The following is a 24,568-nucleotide window of genomic DNA, read 5'->3' on the forward strand; positions in this document are numbered from 1 at the left end:
CAGAGAGTTGGTCTGACCCCCCTGCAACTCAGTGTTCACATAGAAACAGTTTCTTCCCCCAGCCAGAATGCCTACAAAGTCTAAGGTGTTCCCCAGCTCAGTGTCTACAAAGGAACAGGTCGGGTTACCCAGCTCAATGTCCACATAAGGATGGGTTTGGTCCTTCTTCCTCAGCATCCACATAGGAATAGCCTGGTCTATACCTGCCATCAACCCCAAGGACAGCGAAATGGAAGGCCAAGGTCATGCCTGCTGGCAGCAGAGATGACCTTTTTGGGCTTTCAAAGGTAAAGCTCAAATTCTTTTGTAATACTGCTTGGTTTTAATATTTATCTCTGGCTATCACATCCTATAAAACTCTGATTACCAATGCAGGAAACTCCACCCAAGTCTTGCATTTGAGGTACCTGGACTATGGGTTTGCACACATTCCCTTAAACTGGACCCCATCTGGTACATGACTATGTGGAATTCTATCTGTTTCCCTAAACTGTGCTGGCCACTCCACAATGGGGTGGAAAAGGGCTCACCCTACTCCTTCTTTATGCCATTTTATATCCCCATCAGGCCCCAGAAATGTCTAGATCATCCTTCAGCCTTCTACTTCCCACATAGCTCACCTCCATGCTTTCAGTCCCAGGATCCAGGGCCTCCTGAAATCCTGTGGGTTTTTTCCCTCACTTCTCCTCCTGCCCAGCTGCATCCTGCCAGACATCCCTTCACAAGGTGCTCTGTGCTTATCACATTGATCTTACCTCTAGAAGATCCCAGGGCTCTGCTGGGTATGTCCTCTGTCCCTGTTTACACTGTGGCAGGAAGGTGCCTCTGCTCTCAGGGTAGTCGAGCTAGACCCACTAAGTCACACGTGTAAGTGAGGCACTTTCATAGAACGTGGAAGCAGCCACCTTTTAGCTTGCCTTCTTGAGACTGCATCAACAGAGAGACCACAGTTCATGCAGATGCAGGGACTGAGCCTCCTCTATGGGCCAGAGGAGAAAACTGCAGGGCTGAGCGCAGCATGGACCTAACACTTGCTCCAGGCCCACATGACACTCAGCCTTGGGCAGGATACCTCTCTACCTGCCTCAGGTGAAGGGGGACTCCAGTGTAATGAAGGCCACTTTGGACACTAAACCTTGCCTCCTACATGAGAAGGCTGACATAATACTGAGGTTTATGATAAACAAATGGAAATAAGCTGCAATCAAGACATCAAAACTGCCGTTCTTAGAATCAGAAACTCCACTATTAGCTCTAATGATTACCCAGTGTCAAAGTTCAACCCAACTTTGCAGGGTTTTCACCACTGTATCATCCATCTATCTGTCATCACAGGGCACAGAGTCTGTATGGTTGGGTACTGGGGGTTGCCACCAGAAGGCTCCCAAACACAGAACATGTTGATAGCATATCTTTCACATTTTGGAGTATTGACTCACTGTCTTTTCCATTATAAACAATTAAAATACATTTTACATATTTATAAACCTATCACCAGTGACTATTAATTTTCTGCTAATGAGCAGCCAGCCTCTACTGTGTTTCTGCCACTGCTATCAGGGTTGGTTGTGCAATGCACTCTGGGTCCAGACTCCCAGCTAAGTGGGGACATGATAGGGATTGTGCGGAGGAGATCTGGCCTGGTCAGGTGGACCTACTTGCCAGCCCCCATCAGCCACACTGGCTAGAAATGAGGCATTGGCTAGAAATGATACAACACAATCTCAGGGAGAATACAGCCAATCACATATCTCCATTGCTTGAAGTTAACAGCGGAAGGCTCAGCTTGCACCCACAGGAGCGTCAGAACAACTGAGGCCAACTACTGTTTACAGGTTTGATGCAGGGTCAAGAAGCAATGTGCTTTGGTGTGCCCCTGATTGAGCCACCCACAAGCCTGGGAGTTTCCTGGTCTACAGCAGGAGCCCACACCGAAGAGACATGAAGCTATTACTTAGAAACACCTCTATCACTGTGTATTCTCAAACAAATTGGTTTGGGTAATCTATCATTTCTGCTGCGATGTCGGCAGCGAAGAGCACACCATTAACCTAGGCTCCTGTGTGGGGCTGGCTCACTCTTCCGGGAAATGGCTTAATGCTAAACTCAAGCCAAATGAACTCATCAATAGAGATACACAACAGTGCCATCTGCCTCACAGATTCTATGAATGAGAGGGGGGTGTCACATAAGCATCTCCTACATGTGACTGACCCTCAGGTGGGAACAGCCTACTTTATCTGTGGCCAGATGCCCTGTGAAAATGCTGAGCAGCTTCCACAACACCAAGGGCTCCACACTAAAAGCACCCAGCATGCCTCTTGGGAGGCTTCTCAGGTGCCACTGCTGTGACTGCTGGGACAGATGATGACAGGACAATGAGGCGATCGCAAGAAGACTAACGGCCTCTTCAGAGGCCAGCTGTGTTCATTAAAGATCATATAGAACCGGGCAAGTGATATGTCACATAAGACCGTATCATGTTGTTTCTACAGACAAAGTGTCTCTAGATCCAAGCTTTTTGCTTTTTTAAGTGAGATCAATCTATGAGCAGGAAAGGGCATTGTAAGATATAATAAGTGATCTTTAGGCCTGAAATCAGAGATCCTAGGTGTTCCAAACTAGAATTGACAGCGTAATAAACCCTGAGGAGGCTGAACCATTCACACTTCCCTACTCCTCCCCCAGACGTCCCCTATGCCTGCCAGATGCTCTCATCCCACGGTGAAGGACGTAGCCTTGCCCCACTATGTTGCCGTCATCATGGGCAGACACTCTCTCAGGATTAACCACTGATGGGGCTGAGGCCTTACCATTTCCACACGGTGACATTAAAGCACCTGTGTGAATATGCCTGCCTTGCATACTGGGCACAAACCCAACTTGGCCTTAGCATGTTTTTTATATCACATGGAATTCTGCTTTGTATACTGTGTTTAGTACTTTTGCTTAAAAAAATATTGGCTTCCAAGCTTGTTTCTGCTCTCGCCACCACAATATTACTCTATTCCAACTCTTCAATGGTGTTCACGCTGCAAATCAGACAGGCACTTCTCAGCAACACAGGACACCTGCCCCGCCCTCCTTCCCTTCCTCTTTTCAGAGTCCAGGCTTGCCTTCTGCCTCAGCCTCCTGAGTGATGAAATGATAGGTTTGTACTTTCATTGTGACGTTCCAGAATATCACACTCTCTTCTCTGAAGTCTCTGCCCCCTCCCCCCTGCCCGGCGAAGCCTTTCTGTCTTTCTTCTCGGCCTTCTAGGGTGGCCTCCACCCATCTGCAGTTGATAAGGTCACATACATTGTGCTGGCCCTTCCTCAAAGATCCTCTGGTGGCTGCACAAACACCACCACCCCCCCGCCAGGTCTCTCAGAAGCTGAATCTCTCAGCTCAGGATGTAGGCTACCCCTCCTCTCCTCTTGCTCCCTGGAAAGTATGGTCTCCCTGAGTCCTCCAGCATCTTCCCATCCCCGCATGTATCCTCAACACCCACCTCCACTTCCTCAGCAAACCGGATAGACCATACACCCACTGTCTGCCTCTAATTCCCATTCTCTCCTCTGACTACACTAAGCCGTCAGCTCTAAGTGAGTGTTGCTTCTGCCACCGCTATTGCCTCCTCAATTTCCTCTCCACCCAGTAGTGCACCAGCTTTCTACAAATACACAACTTCTGGGCTGTGTGCTCAGGCAAATCAAGGTCTCTGCCACTGGGGTCATGGTATGCCTTGTTTCTCCTCTTCCAGGTGATTCTCACAGGAACCCCCTGCTAGTCCAAGTCTCCGTGGAAACACCACCTCCTCCAAGAAGCATAGGCCCAGCCCAGCACCCTATTATTCCTTGGAAATGCTGCATACCCCAGCTGCCTGGCTGATCTTCATACTTTTCTCCTTCCAAGAGAAGCTTACTGAGGGCAGGAATGTGACAAGAGTGCCCCAGGAAAGATTAGTTCCTGGAGGAATTCCCTCAGCACAATGCCCTTAGGGTCCAGTTGGCCGAGCAGCTCTACCTGGTATACTCAACTATCTACTTATGCCTCAAAAATGACCTGAAGCACAGCTTCTCAGAAGCTGGGTGTGCTCACACACACACACACACACACACACACACACACACACACACACACACACACACACACACAAAAAGCTTTTCTGACCATACCCCAAAGGTAAGCAAGCCCTGAGAGTACTGGCTTTAAAACAATTTAACAGATTGAGCAATAAATCAAAGCAAAGTTATTTTAACATTCATTAGATTATAAACAATAATAAATGAAACAAAGCTTTCGTTTCAATCAATGTAGAGCGCTATTGATCCTTCCCTGTATAATAAACTCATGGGCAGCCAATCTAATTGGATGAGGCAGCATTACTGCCTGTCTCCCTAGCATTACTTGTGTGTGTGTAGTGGGGGACACGTGGGAAAGGCTGCATTTAGCATGTCACTGTCACAGGGTGTACTCCTTTGTAAACAGTACAAACTGAGAGCTGACGCATTTTGGCTCCTAGGGCTGGACAGGAGACGATAGTAGAAAGCTGCTCCCTCCCCACCCCCTGACCTTCGGCACCAAACCCCATCCAGGCTGGCCATTGGCCCGTGAGATGCACACATAATCTCATTCCATCTCCCATCCAACAGCCGGCATTAGAAGTTAATTAAATTGGTTGTCCACTGTATTCATCCACTTACAAAGTTAATGATATCCTGTCCCTGAATTAAGGAGCATTTTATAAAGCGTGCACCATGGAAGCTGGCATGTGGTACATGGGGTGCTGAACCCTGTCACAGCTCCTGGTTGTTGCATCTCCAATTAGGCAGCCTGGGAAGGGCAGGGCCCTGTCTGTCGGGGGGCAAAGCACAAGTCATCTTGACAGTGAGGGTAAACACTACACACAACAGCCACTTAATATCTTATGCTGGACTACAATAAATTCCACGAGATTAGTACGCCTGTTAACATTTCACATTACCATAGTGTAGAGCAGATGGGACAGAACAAGAGAGTCTTGACGAGGGTGTGGGAGGGGTACACACCCTGAGGGTGTGGATAGTGAAGGGGTAAGTAAGACTAGGCTCCTAGTAGGATGAGACACCTGGGCTGTGTCGGGGTACTGGTTTGTTTTTATTATCAACTAGACACAACTAGTCAACTAGGAAGAGGGAACCTTAATTGAATAAATGTCTCAATCAGGTTGGCCTGTAGGCATGTCTGTGGAGACATTGTCATGACTGTTAATTGATGCAGGAGGGAGGGCCAAGCCCACTATGGCAGTGGCATCTCCACATAGGTGGTCCTAAGCTATATATGAAAGGAAGATGAATAGGCAAGTTAGAAAACCCGGCAGCCAGAAGTGGGAACCACCAGGTCTGGAACAGGGAAAAGTGGTCAAGGTGGCTATCTTAGTTAGGGACACTATTGCTGTGATGAAACACTATGACCAAAGCAACTTGGGGAGGAGAGGCTTTATTCGGCTTACGCTTCTACATTACTGTTCATCATCAACAAAGTGAGGATAGGAACTCAAGTAGGGCAGCGATCCGGAGGCAGGAGCTGATGCAGAAGCCATGGAGGAGTGCAGCTCACTGGTTTGGTCGGCCTGTTTTCTTATAACCTAGGCCCACCAGCCCAAGGATGGTAAGACCCGCAGTGAGTTGGGGGTCTCCCCACAACTGATCACTAACTAAGAAAATGCCCTACAGCCATATCTTAAGGAGGCATTTTCTCAATTGAGGTTCCTTCCTTTGAGATAACTCTAGCTTGTGTCAAGTTGACATAAAACTATCCAGCACAGTGGCCAAATCACAGGCCTCTAATAACTGAGTGTGAGCATGTGAACTGTTCTGTCATAAAATTATGAACCCACCAACAGGAACTAGGGATAGAGAAGAGAAAAGGGATGAAGGTCTAGACCCAGGGAGGGGAAGGCAGGAAGGAGAACTCCTAGACAAAGGAACAAAGGCTGGGTAAGGGATAAGATCAGTGGAGACAAGGAGTGGCCGCAGAGGAGAAGCGAAGGATAGGTAACGACCTAGGGGTGAGCCAGGAGGATGACCACAGGTGTACAATGTGACTGCTATTCTAAAAGCACTGGAGGCACAGCCTAAGGCCAGACTGTATGGAAGTCGGTAGTGACGTGAGCAGCCACACAGCTTGAATTCTGAATCATTTTGACCCAGGTATGGCTTAACTGTCTTCACATTCCCTTCGGGAGGTCAGAGGGGCTGGACAGCAGAAGTCAGAAAAATGAACAGTAGGTGGAGGGCAGGGATGATGGGTCCTCCACCATGTCCTGCAGTTTAACATGAACAATGGTCCCGAGGATGGACCATTTCAAGCTTGACTGAAAACATCAGGTGAGCACTAAAAAACGAACAAAGTACCACAGCAGAACAGAGACATGGCACAGGCCAGCAGGTGTCTCCTTAGAGCCATGTAGTCACCTGCTTGGCCCAATCTCATCTATTTCCTGGGTGGCTGGTGACCACAGACGGGAATAGCAAGTCCTGCAATTTGTCTCACTGCAGAAAGGAGTGTGTGGACAGGACAGTGTAGCCTTCATACAGCATGCTGTACTTGTTACACGCCTCTGCCATGATGAGAAAGGATGCCAACCCTGAGGCTTTCTGCATAGTTAATGAAGGCAGAGCTGGGTGAGGATGGGGCTTCCTGTACAGGCACCTTCACTGGCACCCCTGAGGTACCTTCCTCTCAGAACCTATGCAACCTAGATGCTTTTTGCTAACATATAGTTTGCAGACTGAGTTTTGATAATGATCATATAAAAATCAACTTAAAATAACATCTAGCTTTAATTATTACATTTATTGAGTTATACTTTTTCCATATCTGAATGGCCTCAGAAGTCAATCAATAGACTTTTATGGCAATTAAATTATGTAACACATTTACATCACTGTAACAGCCCTGACTTCTCTTCTGGCTTCTAAAAATCATTAGCTTTTCGATTACAATCCCAGTTATGTGCATTATGGATATAGGATAATTAAAGCACAATGCACAGTAAGAGAGGCCAGCATCAAGCGAGAGTTGTTTACAAAATACCTCCTGCCATTAGCGAAGCACGGAACACAGAAAACACTGCAGGAAGGCTTTAATTGATTTTTTAATTTCAATTATATTGAAAAGCTGCCTTCTACTTCTGCTTCAAATCATTTAACTTAGTTTCAAAGAAATGCTACTGTGGTGCGATTCTTCTAAGGCTGTATGTGAGTGAGCTCTGAGTCCTGATGGCCACACTCCAGGTATGACATTTCTTAACTGTCACTCCTTTCGGGCTGTAAGGCCTTGAAGCGAGAACGCCACTTGCTCCTGTCCTGTGTGATGGACCTTCTCTCTCACAGATGATCTATCTTACATGCCTGACACCCACTTACACAGCCCCATTCTTCCCATCTCATCCTTCTTCCCTTCCTCCCTTCTTCACTTGGGTCGCTGTCTGAAGAGCATCCTTTAGTGTTTATCGTCTTTTCTGTGGGTCGGCTGGTCATGAATCCTTTCTGATTTCATGTGAGTAAAAATGTCTTTCTCACCTTTATTGACTCTTCCTTTTGATTTTTCTTTTAGGGGGAACAGAATCTTGCTATGTAGCCCAGGCTGGCCTGGCTTACGAGCCTGCACTACAGTCTTAGTTAGGGTTTCTATTGCTGTGATAAAACATCACGACCATAAGCAACTTGGAGAGGAAAGGGTTTAATTTCATTTCCACTTTCACATCACAGTCCATCACTGAAGGAAGTCAGGATAGGAAGCAGGGTGTGACTCTGGAGGCAGGAGCTGATGCAGAGGCCATGAAGGAACGCTGCTTACTGTTTGCTTCTTATGGCTTGCTCAGCCTGCTTTCTTATAGCACTCAAAACCACAAGTGGCACAGGGCTAGGCCTTTTCACATCAACCACTAATTAAGAAAATGTACCACAAGCTTTCTGGTACCACAGGCCATTCTGGTAAGAACATCTTCTCAATGGGGTTCCCTCTTCCCAAGTGACTTGAGCTTGTGCCAAGTTGACCTAAACTAAGCAGTACAATTACTGTCCCAGCATCTCCTCCATCCATATAGCTGGTCTTACTAGATAGAGCTCCACGTGGAAGGCTCCTTCTGCCACACCGAGGGGGGGGTGGGGGTGGGATGGTATTGGGGGGCACACCCCCCATCCCCTGTTCTGTGAGTTGTGCTGGAACATGAGCAATCAGTTAATGGTTAATCCTTTCCTCAATTCTGATAATAATCTACTGGGATTACCAGATCTGTATAGAGATCGTCCATAACTCTGGAAACTTGTGACTTAGCATTCCTTCCAAAATGATTTCTGGGGCTAAAGAGATGCCTTGGCTATTGAGAGCACCTCCTATTTTTGCAGAGGACTGCGGTTTGGTTCCCAGCATCCACATGGCAGCTCACACCACCTTTAATTCCAGTTCCAGCACCTTGTTCTGGTTCTTCAGGCACCAGGCACACACATGGTACACACATACATACACACAGGCAGAACACACATCCACATAAAATAAAAATAAACGAATCATTTAGAAATGATCTCCCTCCTGCACCCTCTCCCTCTCTGCTGGTTTCCTAGGCTCTTCTTCCACTGCCAACTCTGAGCCATGTGTACTCCACAATGCGTTCCCCCTGAATGCGGCACACCCCACATGGTATTTCCTTCTGCCCTGTTTGTACTTCACTGAGGATGTTTTCAGCTCGGCCGCTCCCAGTAGATGCAAAGCACAAGTGAGACTTGTTCTACTTTATCAATTTGGATCTGCTCCCCGCAGTGAGCCTGCCTCTCCCCACCGTGGAAGTGATAACAGTAACAGAAGCAGCATGGCAGGCCATGCGGTGAGCGAAGTCAGGATACCAGGCTCCCCTCCTGGTTCCCGCACCCCAAAGAAGGTTGCTGTCAGGAGCCTGTCCTCAAGCTCTGATGAAGGCCCTTAAACATGTGACACGTCACCTCCTAGCCAACAGTTTCAATGGCTGGAATCACTCCATCCTACCCTGTTTCTGAGCATACAGCACAGATCCAGAGTAAGGGACTCCTTGTGTGATCACCTGCCTGCCTCTTCTGGGCTCGGGATTGTCATCAAGCTACTGAAACCTGCTGGATGTTTCTTTTCTCCAACACAGGGAGGATGAGAACAGCACAGCACACGGGATTCCTCAGACTCCTGGGCTTACCAGGCACTATGGGCTGTGGTGTCACGAGCCAATAGAACCCAACGCTCCTGTCAGAGGTGTCACCTCTCCTGAGCCTATTCCTTTGACATGCAAGAGTGAGACCTTGGATGGTGACATAATACAAAGGCCTAGATGGAAAGCTGTAGCCTAGCAGGCTCTGCAGCTCTCCAGCTCTCCAGCAGAGAAGCAATCTCAGTCCTTCCAGTTCCACACCTGGACAACCTTCCCCAGGCCTAAAACATGATCTCTGCCCCAACCAGAAGGAAAGAACCAAGGTCACCCCCAGAAAAAAAAGTAGCTCCAGAACACTGTGTCCCTGCCTGGTATTGTAGGCAGCAGCAGGGCTTGGTGCTTTAACCATCCACAAGGAGACCTTCACCTCTTTTCTGAGGCAAATCACGGAGAACTCTTACGGGAAAGATGTCCAAAACAACTATCTCTCACTAATGGCCTTGTTATAAATTAGACCTTCCTGACAAAGACCAAGGAAAAGTGACACCCATCAAGCGGACCTGCTGTTTGCACTTTTCAGACTCAGCACCACTACCCTGCCCTCACACGTGTCTGTCATTCTCATTTAAAGGAAGAAGCAGTGCCAGAATATCAGGACAAATGCAGGGGAATTCAGGTCAAGGAAGAAGGGTATGCCAGCAACCCCAGGGATGCTCAGCTGCAGGGCCTCCTGGAAGGCCACTAAGGCAGGCACTGGCTGCAGCTGCCAGTCTGTCTCAGGGTGGGAGGCAATGAGTCTTTTCATACTGGTCAGTCTTTTTTTAAAATATAGTTTATTAATTTATTCATATTACATCTAAATTGTTATCCCATCCCTTGTATCCTCCCATTCCTCCTTCCCTCCCATTTTCCCCCTACTCCCCTCCCCTATGACTGTGACTGAGGGGGACCTCTTCCCCCTGTATATGCTCATAGGGTATCAAGTCTCTTCTTGGTAGCTTGCTATTCTTCCTCTGAGTGCCACTAGGTCTCCCCATCCAGGGGACGAGGTCAAATATGGGGCACTAGAGTTAGTGTGAAAGTCAGACCCATACTGGTCAGTCTTACAGGTGCATGATAACAAGGCTGGGGGAAGGGAAGGATGGCAGGTGACATACAGGATTCTGATGACACAGGGTGCTCAGGCTGCAGAGGAGAATTTATTTCAGAAGGTTGGGCATCTAGGTCCAAAGACAAAGGGATTTTTCTGGAAGAGAGTTGTGGCCAGTGGAAGAGGAAGAAGAAGTTGGAGAGGAGAAAGGCATAGGAACGGCAGGGCCACGGAATCTGGAGGGATTGCAGGGTTGAGAGTGGGGCTCCCTGCAGTAGCCAGCATAGACGGAGCCAGCGGAAACAGCACCATAGGTGAGGGAGAAACAAGCTCTAGTTATCCAGCTGGAACCACCACATAAAGACCAGAATGTGGCTGAGCACAGAAAAGAATGGAACCCTCCCAGGTGGAGTGGACAGGGTAGGAACAGAAGTGCATAGCTGTCCCCATGACAACATGGGGTCTCTACAATATAATGCAAAGTCAGTGTACAAGCACAAAGACGACAAGGGAGTGGGAGGGACCATGGAGAACCAGCTCTTCCAGAAATTAAGACTGGGATCGCAAGCACTTATACATTATATGAACCACGATGGGCTCCAGCATGGAGGCAGTCATGTAGCAAGAGGGGAGAGGAGCTCTGCATGGCTCCATGCCTAGGTAGCCTTCCCAGTCTGCTCTCAGTAACGGCGGACAGTGGTCTACAGTGTGGGACCCTGGTCACAACCTATCAACTGAAGGGGCAGAGAAACTGAGAAAAGGCTAGCCCATTTACACACAGCTGCCAATCACCAGGGTCTCTGAGTCCATTATTTCTGGTTTATAAAATGGGACTTGGAACTCCCTGGCTCCCTGTTACTGCTAATAATTCCAAAGCTATACAGCAGAGAACGACACAGTAGGGTCTAGTGTGCTGGCACCATCCATGGACCACCTGCCTGAAATCTGCTAGCCAGTGCCACACATTACTCTATGCTCAGCATCCCAGCTTTGCCCTCCGTCAGTGACAATAGCCAAGGGATGAAAAAACACCCAGCAGGTGGGCTGTGCTTGGTACACAGTGGCTGCCAGGAGTCATGTGGGATCACAGAGGTGCATGAAAGGCCTCAGAACTCAACAAACCACAAGTGCCGTCAAAAGGGCTGCAACCACTAAGCTGTACAACAAGCTCTTCACTTCTAAAGCGGAAAGGTCTACAGGGACGAGGAGCCCTCTGGCATCCCCAGCACACGTGCAACAATGAGACCTTCTAGACCCGTGTACACCGACAATAAGGAGGCCTTCTGGCACCTTCTGTACACTTGCAACAGTGTGACCTAGCAGCTGTGCACACTCACAGTGATGGGCCCTGTGAGCATGCAGTGAACTCTTGCAGTAGTGAGTCCTAACATCCCATGCACACTCATGCCCACCTTGAGAGGAGCATCAGCACTCCTTCAGTTCCCTGATTATACTTTAATTAAATCTCCAGCCCACGGTTTAAAATAAAGCCATTATGGATAGTGACCAAGAATTTCATCACTCTGGTGAGCATAAAAATCAATCACTTAAATTTTTATGATGTAACCTAAGAAAAGTAGACCTTTCTGAGGTTAAAAGATTTGATGGGTTCTCATTTTAGCCAAAAGGAGCCAATCAGGCGCACCTGCTTCCGAGATGGACATGCCTTCTTCCTTCTCATGCGCTCTACCCAGCAGCATCTAAATAGTTACAGCAATGAGTCTGTCCAAGAAAACTTAAAAACTGGGACGTGGGGCAAAGGGCTACCATGCTGGAGAACAGTGTGACATCTGATGCTATCCATCCAAACACAGGGATGTGGGACTAAAGTCGGGGCTGCCATTGAAATGTCAACAGTAGCACATGAGACACTGTTTCCTCCACCTTCCCCCCCACCTCACTCTCACGTCTGGCCCCTCGGCAAGGGCCTGCGGACATGAGAACACGCGGAAACCAGGAGCCACTCTGTTGGATGCCGACTGGAAATAAGGAAAGAATAACAAACACTGATTAAAAAAAAAAGTTGCACCTGAAAAATCTCCACTCTAACTTATGCTCAGTGTACTTAGCAAAAGGTCAGAGCTCCGGAATCTGCTGGATAAATAAACGCCAGTGAGGTGGATGAATCACTGGAGAACTGGCGCATGGCAGCGAATGAATAACCTGCAAGTGCGTCCCAAACCCCATTATTTCCCCTTTTCCAGGAGCCCAAGATTCATGTCCTCGCATGCCGCCAGTTCATTACCAAGAACTATCATCCCTCTTCCGGCGCACGCCAGGCAGTGTGCACAGCCCCTCGAGGACCCTTTAATGTTTAATTCCCCATCATCCGCTCCGCTGAACAGCTTAATCTCTCTTGTATGATCAATACTATATCAGTGTAAATTAAAATGACAATTTTAAAGTAATTAAGCCTGTTAATGCTCGATTCAAATGTCATTATTTGCACTGGGGATCGAGGAGAAATCACAGCGTGTCTGAGGTGACGGGAAGGCGCTTGAGCCTCCTCACCCTGCTGCGTGGTGCCACTGGAGGCTTTAGCAAAGCGGATTAACTTCTGCCTCGCCCTGCCAGGGTGCCTATCCAATTTCTAAAGAGGATAACACAATTTGATGAATTTAATTCCAGCTACAAACTCAATTATTGTGATAATAGATGAAAACTGGGAGGAGACTCTAACAAGGCCTACGTTTTACAAATACACTTACCTCCACAATGGGATGCGGCAGCAATGGCCTGATTTGATTTGTCCCCTCTCTTTTGAAAACCCTTTAAATAATTATGACGGTTGGAAGGACAGCCAACATTTATTAAAGGGACTTGCTCCAACCCAAAGGGACTGCGGCTTAGACAATCTGGGTCACATGCAAGTGCTTGCTGTCCCAAGCTGTACAGCAGCATTTATGAGACAAGCTCCATGTTATCATTACATTGCTCGACTCATAAAGAGATACATAAAACTCGCCCGCCGCTGACCAGAACCGCCTGTGCAGTCCTGCTGCCCAGCTCCAGCACAGCAGCCAGGCGTCTTCTCTCTGGGTAGGCAGTGGGGACATTAATTCAAAGAAAATTAAAGGGCGGGGAGGGGGGATCACCATTCTGCTCTGCTTCTCAGGAGCCAAGTGCACAGTGGGACTGGGATGCCCACTGCTCCCCGCGCCTGTACTTCTGCCCCAGTGTTGGGGCTGCCCCAGGGACAGTGGCCATCTGTGGGCTTTATTCATTACATCAGCAATAAAAATTGACAACCAAACATTCATTTCAAGATGAAGAGCAAAGTGTAACAATTTCCGTTTGAGAGATGTTTGCACAGGGAACGGCCAATCTTTCAGACCGTCTCAGATAATTGCAGGCCCTGATCAGCTACAGCAGTTGGATGGGAAGGATACACGCTGAGGCTATCTAAATTTCAAGAATTCTGCAACGAGGGATGCGCAGTGAGCTCTCACATAGCCCATCAATTCTTGTCCCCACATATAAAACCCTGGGTCCCACATGCTCCTCGTGCCCTGCTCCAACAGCCACAAGATGTGTACAAACACAGACTGTGCTCAGATGGGTCTCCTTTTCTACGGCACAGAACAACTTCCTAGAGTTCACAGGCAATGAGCTGGAATGAAAGTTGCCACCCATGAAATGTTCTCATGCTGTGGAGACCTTGAGATATTTGGTTTTGGAAAACTGTTATACAGGAACGACACCGTTAGGGCATCCTTTATTTTTAACTAAGGAAAAAAGCTACACAGAAAACTCCTTCAAGTTTTGCCACCACTTTGCCTTGTGTAAAATGAAAAACTGGGCTATTGAGATGGCTCAATGGGTATCAGGACTGATAGTCTGGGTCCCACAAGGTGGCAGGAGAGAATCAGCTCCTGAGAGCTGTCTTCTAAGCTTCACATGCACACAGTCCCCTGTACACAGACAGACGGACGGAGAGACGGACGGACACACACACACACACACACACACATTTTCTTTAAAAGAAAAACTAAGTTCGTCTTACAAAATGCAACAGACAAGAACGTGGGGAAGCTGGCTTTCCTTAGGGAAGGGTTTTTTTCATGGCTGTCAGGAGTGGCTCCCCATGTCCCAGTGGCTTTGTGGTACACTGCAGTGACCCCAAGACATTTGGGACAATGCTTTCTGGTGATGGTGGCCTGGCATTCCTCCTCAGCCTTTGTGAGAACAAGGAGCACCCGAGGAGGTGGGGCCTTGGCCATGTGGGGTTCCAAAATGGGAGCGTGTGCGAGACAGCCTATAGCTCACAGCAAGGGCTAGAACACCTGCCCAGACGCCCATTCACCGCAGTTCTGAAAAGGAGGGACAACCTCTGACCATGCAGCTCCTCCCTTCAAGGAAACGGAGAAGTTCCCCCAATGGACAAGATGAGGAGGTCCCTTGGCAGCACCAACTGGAGAATGAGAACCCAGGCACAGAAGCCATGACTTATGTCCTAGGTCATCCTCTTCATGGAAACAGGACTCTGCTTAAAGCAGAGTAAAGCAACAAGTAGCCAGTCAAAAGGGCATGGACCCAAAACAGATGAGGCCACAACCCTAACCACCCAGCAGAGGTACAGTGAAAACCCACTCTTGACCACGACATTCCTACAGATATCACACACTCCCACACCCGAGCGTGTACACACCTGGGCACTGGAGGTTAACCAGGAACCAGAGACTGCACAGCTTACCTGACCCTGGCCACAATCTCATGACTAAAGAAAGGGTCAGCAGGGTATAACTCTACAAATATGGCTGGAGTACACACCGGTCAATCAGCTGTCCCCACCCCTGCATCTTAAAAGTGGCCACCTGGCTCATAGACACATGCATCTCCCTCTCCGGCTAGGGCTGAATCTAAAGCATGTTACACAGACTGGTGCCAGGCCAGATGGTGAAGTGACCCTAGCTCTTTTCCGCAGAGCACTCAAACCTTTGTTCTGAGCACTGAGCTACAGACAAGAAAGTGGTTGAGGACTTGATGATGAGTGCATAAACCTTGCCACTGAAGCCGCATATACCTGGCATACATGCAGAGACTGTGACCCTGGGCCCCTGCAGGAGACCCAGCTTGAGGTCACAGGAGAAAGGTTACTAGAGCACCCCCACCACCACCACCACACACACACACACACTAGAGTCCTACAGGCTCTGCAAACTGGGCTCCTAGAGGCAAGGACCCAGGATGCAGGCTCCTGCACCTGAGGTCAAGCTTCTCACGGGTCAGGGGATGCACTGCTATGTGAGATGGCTCGGTCTCCATCAGCAGTGTAAACACATCTCAAGATGACCAGGGCACACAGGCGGCAGAAGGCAGGGCTTGCTACAACTCCCCGGAAAAACAGAGTATAGGTGAGCAGGGCAAGGCTCACGGGGGACTCTAAAGTGAAACGTCACTTGAGGCCAAATAAATAGAATGAGCAGCTACACTGTGAGCACCAGGACTATTTTTTTTTTATGTCCACTGCTTCAGTGATTTTCTGTCAAAAAATGCTAACAAGCGTCAAAGTCCTTAAGAGCTTTACAATCTTTCAGTTTGTTCACCAATACATTTCCTGCAGTGTATTTGTTTCCTAGGCTCATGTGACATGGCCCTCCATCATGCCTGTCTGCAGCCTGATGGATCTGCCGCCACCTGGCTCAGCTTCACCAAAGACCTGTTAAGGGATTTCTCACCAGAGAGCACAGGACAAAGGTAGATATATAGTAACTGAGGCCCTAAGTGGAAAGTGGTCACACTGGCCTGGCTCAGCAAGCTGCGAGTGTCAAACCTGCATCACCCTGCCCGGTACTGCCCTTGTGACCATGGCAGCCACAAGCTCCCCACTCTCCACTGCCCTCCTGCCCACAGAACAGGGCCCCAGACTCACAGCTGACTGACACAGCCGCCACCAGCAGGTGACCTATGGGATTAGGAGGGAAGGCCAGGTAAGATTGGAAGCCATGATTGCAAACACAGACTCCTGCAGGCTTTGGACTCAATGGTCACAGAACCTGCCTTTACTGCAGACACAGCATCCACAGTTTTGGAAGTGGAGGGCACCTGGGGGCATAAGCAAGGTCATGGGATCAGGTGTCACAATTCCGACATGGCGGTGGCTGGAGGTCAGCAGGGCCCATGCTGCTGGTTGCCCTCAGGTGCGGCTTCTCCCTGGTCCGCATTCCATGTGCTCTCCCACAACAGACCATCTAGTTAAGCAGTTCTCATGCTGTGGATCGAAACCCCTTTGGGAGGCCAAACCACCCTTTCACAGGAGTTGCCTAAGGCCATCAGAAAACACAAATATTTTACATCATAATTCATAACACTAGTAAAATTACAGTTATGAAGTAGCAACAAAAATAATTCCATGGTTGGGGGGGTCACCATAAGGTGAAGAACTGTATTAAAGGATCGCAGCATTAGGAAGGTGGAGAACCATCAGGCATAGGTGCAACTGTGAAGCCCAAGGCTTTCTGCTTTACACCTTGTGTGACAGATGGCTTCACCTGAAATTGGAGTCTGGCCCCAGAAGCAGTCCAGGGTCCAGATGTGAGGAGGTCTCCTCACTTGTAACCTGGACACTGCCAGCACGCAGCAGGGAAGGTGCTTGGTACTGGAAGCCAGGGACACTCAGGGACAAGAACACTGCCCTTGTGGCCAGCGGTGAGTGTCTTCCATCTCCTGCCATATCTGTGCCTTACTGATTAGTCTGTTCAGGTCTCCCCACCCCATGTTAAAAATCAGGTCCCCTGTCCTACTTTTATTGATTAGTAACAGTTATTTACATGAAGAACTTCAAGCGAAAATTCTTAGCTACGTTTTGCTAATGCCGTCTCATGGGCCGTGAAATGCCTCTACTTTGGCAACACAACAAATGATGACTGCCTTCTAACGCTTCAAGTTTGCTATCACTTCTGCCGGCGCTTCTCCCTCGGGTTTGTAACCTCACGGTCATTAATTCCCACTGTTTCTGGTGAAAGCTGGAGTTTTCTCATGGCACGTGGCAATCTAAGGGTCATTCTACCCTTATGAGGCTGAAAAGCCTGGGCACCTTTGTCAAAACTCAAAGGCGGTTTGCCCCTGGGGTCCCAGCCCTCAGGTGCAGGCGAGAGGATCGGAAGCTGCGGCCAGCCTAAGCCAGCCTAAGCCAGCCTAAGCCAGCTGATTTCCTTTCTATCCCGCAGCCTGTTTTTGTGGGTTTATGCTAGCATGTCACTGTCTTGCCTGCTGCAGATTTGCAGCAAGTCTTGATCAGGTAAGATGAGTCCTCCAACTCTTCCCTATAAAACATAAATCCAAATTTCTGATTTCTACAAAAACTCTGCCCCAACTTTGATTAGAATCACACTGAAGCCTCAAGCCAACCTTGGTCGACTAGACACATCAATACCATTGCGCCTTCCCCGAGCCTGGTTCACATGATATGTATGGGACTTGGATAGCACTGACCTAATACAGTCCTGAAGAGCTCATACTCCAGTGCTTTTACGAAGGGTGGCGTTATCTAAGTTTCAGCTTCCAAGAGAAGCTTTTACAAGTTGATAGCTTGCAAGCTGCTAGACACAGGACAAGATGTCAAAACCTAAGCAAAGTACTTCCAGGTCCAGGAACCCAGTGCTGGCCACACTGCACCCTGGTGGCTCACTGAAGGAACCTTGCTCTCCTTATTCCAATGCAGTCAGTTCACGAAGTTGATCCTATACCTCAAACAGTTTATGTCTCTGGGTTGAATCCTAAAACCACACCACAAAAGGTGAAAGTGTGTCCACAGGGGCACAAAGTGCACTGGATGGAAGAGCAGAGGTATGTGGAAAGGGACTAACACACGGCTTCATTTATAGGATGAGCCACACTCTCTCTGGTTTCCATATCCCATGAGGATACAGGAGTTCCCCCCTGGTCTCCAGTCACCTACGTCCGACCTTGCATCTTTTTTTTTGAAAGGCAGAGGACTGAAGTAAAAAAATAAAAATAAACAGGGCTGGATCACTGTTTCTGGTCTACTCTGAATTTAGTTGGACAGGTCTCTAAATTAGTAAGAACCAACCTGTCTCCAGATGACTGCCTCCCCGACCCCCAACACCCCGCATCCCGCAGCAGTCCCCACTCACCACCTCACCATACCCCAACTCCTCTATTCATGCTGTAAGCATGGCAGAACTCTGATTTCCTTTCTCTCTGCCAATCATGTTCAGATGTTCTATGTGCCAGTGAGGGGAGCCCCTCCCTATGCTGCTGGATGCAGCATCTGTTCCCCGGGCGCCAGGTCCCTACACCATCATGCCAGTTGCTTCCTGTATGTTCTCATGTGTGTTGGCTTAAGTGTCTGTTTGTTCCCTCATATTCGGTGTATAACGTGGTACATATGACTACATAGAACCCGGTTGATGAAAGCATAGGCTTCCAACTGTGCTGCTATGCTCAGTGTAACCAGGCTTCTCTTGGCTCCACTTCTGCTAAGGACAGGCTAGTGCTTGGTGGCTGTGAGGACCTAGCTCAGGCAGTGCTGGCCACTAAGGGCTCCTTGGTGACAGCCAGAGTGTGAGTACTGCCTGCCTGGTATCTTTCAATGTGGCCTGGCTCTCCCATGCCTGCACAGTGATATCAACCTTGGACGTCAGCTACTGTACCGAGCAAAGCACACAAAAATGACTGTAGGAACCCAGCAAGCTCTGATGGAGTGACTGGCCAGTAGGACTGACAGCTGTAGCTAGCAGCAGCCAAGTGTTGGGGCTTCAAGTTCAGTGGAGACTTTGGCCCTTCTACTGTGCTCCACACAGCCGTACTGAGCTGCCTGACACAAAACCCCTTTGTGCAGGGTTGGTTAGCCAGGTGAGCTGTGTAAAGAACACTGCACACTGCTTTCTCTCTGTCCGTCGTTGTAAGATGCGTCTTCAGCACTATCCTAATGCATTCCCAAAGCCTCAGCCAATGTCTCAGCCACACCCTCTACATTCAACAGCCCGGAACGCAGGTCCTGAGGGCAGGGGCCATGGTAGCTATCCTTGTGTCTCAGGCCGGCAGCACTCTAAACACACTGGAGCACACTCTGGTTTTCCAGAGCCAACAACCAGGCTATACCTCACCCTCAGGATAGAAAAGTGGGCCCAAGCTCTTGGCTGGGCCTGGCAGACTTTGATTGCTGAGAAGCAAACCCATGCCCTACAAGGAGAGGGGTGGTAGTGTCCCAGAACTCCTCTGGGAGGTCACCTGGTGAGCCCCCAGGTGGCACAGGGCATGTGTGCCTCCCTCTGAGACTCTTGTCTGACCACCGCCGCCAGAGGTGTGTTGGGCACCACTGCCCAGCAAAGGGCAGTTCCATAAGAAAATGCAACATTCCCATCTCGACTGGCATCTGGCATTAGGGAGATGAGTGCCACCTAGAAGTCACCACATCAGCCCAGGGAGCCAACCATGTGTGCAAAGATGACCTGGCCTCTGGTCACCTCCAATTCCAAACCTAGTATTGGTGGATTGGTGGCATCTCCACAATACCACACCTGGAGGAGGGTAACTCCTGAATGATATTGGGGAGAGAAGGTGTTGGGAGCACATATCTTGCACACCAGGTAGCCATTGCTACCTCAATTAATGCTCCCTAAACCAGGATGAAGTAAGTGTTCTTTCATTAAGACCACTCATCTAAAGCAAGCAGGCAACACGGCCGGTCACGGCTACCCCACCCTTGTGAGATGCTATAAGCTCAATCAAGGAGACCCAGTCCCAAGCTGGTGGCCCCATCCCTCCTTCTAGCTCTGAGCCTTCCCAAAATGCTACAGCATTCCCTCCCTGGGGCAAATCAACAGATATCTCAGCCTCTTGTTCCTGACCCCCTTCGGTCCAAATGAGTGACAATGGAGAAGTGGGGTAGCCAGGGGCCACACAGGCACTATCAGACACTTGTGGCTAAGCAAACAAAAGCTGTAGCCTGACTGCCATGATGCTATAGCTCCCTGCCCCAAATTCCTCCATCAGAAAGTGGACAGCATATGAGGAACACAGGCAACTGCTTTTCATGGCTGATAAGGAGCCTTTCCTATGAACAGGCCCACAGCTGAGTCTCGCAGTGCCCATAGGGCCCCATTTTGGCCTGCTTAATACTCCTAGGGCACATTAGGTTCTCCTAACATACATAGGAACATACTGAGGTCTGCTGACCCAAACAAGGCCACATCTGGGGGTCCTCAATATCCACAAAAGTATCTCTGAGGTCCTTAACACCACAGAGGCACATTTGGAGGGCCTCAACACCAACAAAGGCACATCTGGAGGTCTTCAACACCCACAGGGGCACATCTACATCTACCCAGTTCCCATAGGAGCACATCTGGGTCTGCCCCAGGCTCACCTGGGCACATCTGAATCTACCAGATGCCCATAAGACCATATCTGAATCTGGTGGACACTCACCTGGGCATATCTAAGTCTATCTGATGTCCAGTGAGCACAAATGGGTCTGTCTCGTGTCCAGGGAGGCACATCTGACTGTGCCTAATATCTTCAGAGGCACATCTGGATCTGACCAGTGCCCACAGGCACACAGCTGGGCCTGCCCAGCGCCAAGAACCCTGAGAGGTTGCTGGCAGAGCAGAACGTGCTGTGCCTTTACCGCTGGAGACCAAGGTCCCCTCTCTCTACAGGCAGCTCTCTAGCATCCAACCTGCACAACATTAGAAAGCCCGATCCCTGACCCCTGAAGACAGCAGAGAAGGCACATGGTCACGTCTTCCACCCAGGAAAACTCAGTGAGGATGGTCCAGCATAGGCTCTCATTGTTCCCCTGTGGTGCCTAGCACCTGTCCCTCTAACCTTTCTGCCAGGCCAGGTGGAGACGTGGCTAGCGGTGGGTCTCAGTTGCCTTCTGAAAGGGAAACTTCCTAAGAGTCATGTCTCAGCTTGTCCTTGAGCTCATGAGAACCAGTGTCAGCCACTTGCAAATTCTGGGGTCCCTACAGGCATCACCCCTCCTGAAGACATGAAGCTTAGCCTGTTCTAAACATATGTCCTGGGCTAGGCAGACTCCCTCCAGGACCTGGGCTACAGCCAGGAAAAGCCTCACATCTCTTCAGGATGCATGGAGCCTGCAACAAAATTAACCTCGTGGCAATTGTTTCCCCCGGTTTGATAGCCCAATGTCAGCTCATCTGTTACAGCGAAATAAAAAAGTCAAGCCTAAATGTATAAAAAATTATGATGGAAGTCCTAAATAAAGCGTAGACTGCAAGCTCATTGAGTCAAAAATCAATCAATCAATGAGGGAGTGGGTTAGGAGCACCTCATAAGCCCCAAAGAAATCATTTGCCCAAACACTGGGATTTAACGGTGGAGGACCAAATTCCAACACTTTTAGGAAGTAAATAATGAAAAATCAATTCAGAGGAAAAACAGATCAAGAACCCTGACTCTGACGTGCCGACACATTTATTGCTGAATACCATTCCTCGGCTGACCCGAAAACTTCGGAAGGTGTTTATTTACTTTCAACACCTTCCAGGGATCAATATTTTTAATTTGGATCCGAGTTATTATTTTTCACATCACAGCAGCGGGGAGCAGCGTAAAGTGGCTCATATTTTAGTGCTAAAAAGATCGATACGACAGTTTCACCTTCACTGCAGCCCGGCTGCTGGGGCCGCACATCATCGCATCCCGAAGGGCCGTGGTGCCGAGGCAGGAGGGCAGGTCATCACCCGCCAGGGGTGCAGACAGCCATGATTTAACTGAGCACAGGGCGCCCAGTGCCCTCAGAAAACCAATCTTGCTCCTCTCACTTCATCAGGCCTCAGGTGAGGAGGAGGAGGGCAGGGCCCAGTGCAGAGGGTCCGCCACTGGCAAAGATTAGTCCCTCATCATAAACGCATTTGCCTTTCCTTCCTCTTCCTCAGATCAAAGAACATCAGCAAACTGGATTAATTTCCCACAAATTTCCCCTAACCTCTTACTTAGGGGAGAGTGGGGGAAGGGCCACTCCTAGAGTGGTGGGAAGGGGTCTTCTGGGAAGGGGCAGCTTCCACTCCTCAGTCTCACCCTGAGCACCAGCACCTGGGCTTTTGTTGGGGCAGTCAGGCCACATAGGACAGGAGCCTCCTGAGTACACTTGGGATGTGGGGGTGAATGTGTACATCACACTGGGCAGGGAAAATATGTGACAGTCAGTCCCCTGTCAGCCTTCAGCACTCATGTTCTCCCTCACCCTAAGTTAACTACCACCATCGCCCTACTCCACCCCACACTCTGCAAATAAATCCCAGAGCCCAGGACAGCCAGGCCAAAGCAGAGTCACACGGAGTCTTATGTCCAAGTGCTCCGGCTTCTACCTTCAGGAAACAGCGATTTCCAACAGTGCTGGCAGCTACAAGAGGAGAAAGTAAAGAAAGAGACCTTGACCTGGTTCGAGGGCAGAAAAGGATCTACCGGCTTCCATGCGAGCAGCACCCAGATATCCAGGCAATCAGGCCTGAGGCAAGAGCCTCAAGTAAGCAGACAGCAGGGCTTTTGCATTGACAGAACTGTCCCTGAACCTAAGAGATAGTCCTTGTCCACTGGAGCCATCCTTGGCCTGCTATTGTCCCTGAATCACACAGGTTACTAGAATCTGCAGTCTCTGGCCTACCCAGGACTCCACTCAACTACCATCACCCACAGCCCACATAGGCTGCCCATGAGTAAGATTCCTAGAGGAACAAATGAGGCCAGAGGACCCTCAAACACCGCCAACAGCACTGGTGGTACCCATCCAGACCATCATGCCCATCACCAGTAGCCCAGCATCCAAGATTTTTTCCAGGCTCCTGCACCTCAAGAAGCATGTCAACCTCCAGGAATGTTCTACCTCCAGCTATACCACCTCCTGGCCTGGCCTGAGGCAGGGTGTGGGCAAGGCCAGGCCCTGGCAGGAGATAGTTCTGAGAAACCTACAGATGCTACTTCTTGTCAACTGCCCCATTGGCACGACTCCATTGATGGGGACCTATGACAGCAAGCTAAGTCTTCTCAGACCTCTCAGAGCTGTGCCACCCACACCAAGAGAGACAAATCTTTCTGTTCAGCGTTAAGCCTTAGCAAGGTACGGCTCCTCCCAACTCCCCCAGCTGGTTAAGAATGCCCACACAGAAAGGGAGTATTCCCTCCTGTACCCTGCCCCTTTAATTTTAGAAACAAGAGGTTTGTCCAGGTCACATCAGCCCCCAAGGTTCCACCCAGTCCTCTCCTCTGGGTGAAGACAAAAGCAAAGCTGAGACTGCCACTACCTTGCCAGTTTCCAACAGGGATGCTACTGAATCAGCTGCTGCTTCAAGGGGCCACTCACGGTTGGCTCTACAGCCAGCCAAGGACAAGAGCCCACACCTGGGCTTTGGATCCTCTACTAGGCACCAGACCTTTGGATATCATGTCACCAGAATGGGATGGGATGATGTGGCTATGCCCAGGCCAGGTGTGAAGTCCACCACAGTGAACACAGCCTCTGGTTTCCCAGGCCAGATGAGCAAGCAGCAAAGCATTGATGAAGCTCCATGCCACAATGCTTTCCTTCAGCAGCAAAACAAGACAGCGGTGGAATTATATGAAAATAAATTTTCAACCTCTTCCTCACTTTGCCATTCTGAAGCCAGAGTACAAGGAAGCCGTAGCCTCGCGTACTCTTATTGATGCGCTAGCTTGTCGGAAGGTAAGCAATGTGTTTTCTATGCTCCTCCAAGTGGCTGGCTAAATCAGACACATGATTTCCATGCTGCTGGAGTGTCTGATCAATAGACACTAGCGCGGACTTGGAAAACTTCACCCAGGTAGTTCCTCAGTGTCCGATCTGCATGGCGGGCTTACTGTGAAACGCAACTGTGCCACGTTGTCATGCCGGGAGCCCTGGGGAGCGCCCTTCAAAGTTCATCCCCAACATTGGAGGCAAGAGGCATAAACCCAGGAAGGTAGTTCAAGTACTACCAGATGAGCTTGCTTTCTCCCTCCCTCCCTCCCTCCCTCCCTCCCTCCCTCCCACCCTCCCTTCCTGCCCCCTCCCCCTCCCTCTCTCTCTCCTTCCTCCTCTCTTTCTTCTGGGTCCTCTGAACTCTGGGTATCATTCACACCAGCTCAAGGTGATGTTTCTATCCTCTGTCCACACAGCACAGAGCTCAGCTTCCCACTGGGGCCCTTCCTAAAGGACCCTCCTTCTTGGGCCCATCTCAGCTTGCAGGCGCAAGAGGACCACTCTATGAATACGCATCCCAGAGCTCCTATCTGGCACCATCCAAGAAAAACCCAAAGTGCACTGTGGACCCAACCCTGTAAAGGTCGGGTTGTTTTTTTCCTTCATTTTATTCAAATCACTTTTCTTGTGAGGGTACAGCTTC

General features: G+C 49.4%; 1 protein-coding gene across 2 annotated transcripts in view; it reads right to left on the reverse strand.

Annotated features, from left to right (window-relative positions):
* The window catches only part of INPP5A (inositol polyphosphate-5-phosphatase A), a 192,902-nt gene that overhangs the window by 73,438 nt on the left and 94,896 nt on the right, over positions 1 to 24,568 (reverse strand). The window lies entirely within an intron of this gene.

This window comes from Acomys minous (genome assembly GCF_964271855.1).
Source record: "Acomys minous genome assembly, chromosome: 2".
Taxonomy (NCBI): Eukaryota; Metazoa; Chordata; class Mammalia; order Rodentia; family Muridae; genus Acomys; species Acomys minous.